Source organism: Culex quinquefasciatus, chromosome 2 (assembly GCF_015732765.1).
Source record: "Culex quinquefasciatus strain JHB chromosome 2, VPISU_Cqui_1.0_pri_paternal, whole genome shotgun sequence".
Classification (NCBI taxonomy): domain Eukaryota; kingdom Metazoa; phylum Arthropoda; class Insecta; order Diptera; family Culicidae; genus Culex; species Culex quinquefasciatus.
The window spans coordinates 47,371,186-47,373,805 of record NC_051862.1 but is presented as its reverse complement, the minus strand read 5'-3'; the positions used below and the strand labels follow the sequence as shown (position 1 = coordinate 47,373,805).

At 38.0% G+C, this 2,620-nt stretch overlaps 1 non-coding gene across 1 annotated transcript; it reads left to right on the top strand.

The window, feature by feature from the left end:
* The first annotated feature begins 305 nt into the window (after window positions 1-305).
* Trnaw-cca lies at window positions 306-377 on the top strand. Its single transcript has one exon. It is a non-coding gene; the product is annotated as a tRNA-Trp (tRNA).
* Window positions 378-2,620: the final 2,243 nt, after the last annotated feature.

Sequence of the window (2,620 nt, the reverse complement as noted above, 5' to 3'; positions counted from 1 at the left end):
GTGGTGCAACTAGAGTCTATTTTAGAGAGCAGGGACGATGTCATCGGGACGACGATGAATGCTACGGACGAGCAGAGCTGATCCTAATGAAACTGTTTACTGCCTGCAGGTGTCCAGTGTTGCAGAGCGAGGAGCCTTCAACGAGAGCCACGAACGGCAGCTGTTGGTGTCCAAAATTGGTCTAATTCAATTAGGGCGGTGCAGAATTTGACGACTGGAGGGAGTTGCAAAAATGTTTTATAACTGCTTCATTATAAACAAAATGTTATCAATTTTACTGGTAACACCATAAAAAAATCAACCAAGACTCCGTGGCGCAACGGTAGCGCGTCTGACTCCAGATCAGAAGGTTGCGTGTTCAAATCACGTCGGGGTCACACGATGTTACTTCTTTTGTTTCGCCAAAGCATTTCTTTTTTAATCGATCTTGGTACCATAAAAAATAACGGAATCTAATAAAGCCTAATAACAGGACATTTCGACGTCGTCGTGCTATCTTGTCACACCCGCCATTTCGACGTTCCGAGAAAAACGCGTTTAATGTTTGACCTTGAATAAACAAAAACAAAAGAACGCAATGTAAACAATAACAAACACGTTTTGTTTGACTGACCATTATGTGCATTGTCCCGAAGTTTGGTTGAAGTTGGTTGCAGGAGTCCCGAGTTATAATTACAAATGTTTACGGTAGTCTAACTTGCACGTGCGTCAAACGCGTTCTGATTTAAAATCCCTTTGGCCAGTTGTCGCACTTACATAAATTTTCAAGGAGTGACAAGATATCACAACAAGATTGAAACGTCTTTCATATGTTAAGTGACAAAAATGCACGGAGTTTTTTCGGATTTCGTTGAATATCTCAGGATTGAATTAGAATTTTAGGGATCTGTGAAGGTCAAAAGATGAGGCATTGTGAGCTGCAAAAAATGGCGTTCTTAACTCAATTTGGACCAAAATGCACGTACGACATGTTAACACGACGGCGACGACTTGCCCTTTTTGCATGATGAACTTTTTGTCTTGAGCATCAAGCAATCTCATTTTATTATTTGGTATGAAAATAACAAGAAAAACGTGGTCCACCCTCGCCCAGAAGAAAACAAACACATTGTTTACGCTCTCATTTTAATTTTTACAACAGCTTTTACACCTTTTGCGTGCGCACACAATCACACCCTCACGGTGACAAACCCTCACATTGGTGCACTCTCGAGCAGCAAAAAATCTTACACACACGCGATTCAACGTCGCGGTGGCGATTACGTCGTTTTTGTCTTTTTACTTTCCCATTTTTCTTTAACTTTTTTTTCGCGTGCATGTTATTTATTGTTAATTTGGTGAGCAGCGTGCGCGCGCTCGTTCGTCGCTGTTTACCGTCAAGGTTTGTTTTCGAGAGTGACCGTTATCAATTAAGATTACATACTGTTTTTTTGTTGTTGTAATTCTCTTATTTTCGCTTGCTAGGACGGTGAAAGCCAATCGTCGCCGATGACGACCGGGAAGTATTTTTGGGCAAGCACGTGGTTCGTATTTTTTTTGCAGCAAGAAGAAAATATTTAACGGAAAAATTCAGTTATCAGTCAGAAACTTTAGTTTTCCTGGTACAGTTCAGATTCGATAATCCGAAGGTTTGTATCAAACGTTGGATAATCGAATCATGAAAAAAAATGTTGTGATTCGATTTTCCGATGATTTGATTATCCGGAGTAACATTTTTCCGAGCCTGGACTGTATTGAATAGCAATACGAGTAATTTTTAATATTTTCGAAATGTCTTCTAAAAAAAGTCAATGCCAAAAATCAAAAATTGTGTTTTTAAATTTACCACGAAGGAATAAATTCATGAGTATGATGCATTTGCACTATAAACGTGCATGTATTACTCCGTGGTTCTCAAATTCATGAACACAGTTCACGATTTCGGGAATCGACTTTTTTCCGTGTTTTGTTCTGGCAGCAAACAGCTACCGTTCCAGATTCTATTTTATTTGAAGTTCATATTTAATTACCTAATCTTTCGATTATACAAAGTTTGATTATACAAAGAACCTTCTTATAATCAAAACATGAAGAAAGGGTTATTTTTTGCTCAAGGTTAACTTGGACTCGACCTTCACCGATTTGGACCAAACTTGGAGGGAACGTTCATCTTTTATCGATAGTTAACAGAAATCCCAAGTTTGGTGCTGATTGGATCATCCCCTTATTTTTGGCACCGCCCTCTTTTTTGAAATTTTCTAAAAAACTTTATTTTTCTTTTATTCATAACTTTGCAACTGTTCAAGGAGTTCGATAAAAATAAAAGAAAATTGTCCAAGGAGTTCGATAAAAATAAAAGGTTAACCCTTATATGCCCCTCATTATTATATTTTGACATTTTATGTATTAAAATTCAATATTGACCAAATCCTTATATATATGCAGCAATTCCATTTGAAAAGAGCCTAAACCAAAAAAAAAGTTCTCCGATCGGGCTCAAAATTTTTCTGGGGGTTCCTTGGCCAAAATAATTAGACCCGTATTTTTTTGTTTGGCCATTAGGGTGACCTACGCCGTGTTAGGGTGGTTCGAAAAATGGCAATTTTCGTCGATTTTCGCAAAAACCACTTTTTTCTAAAAA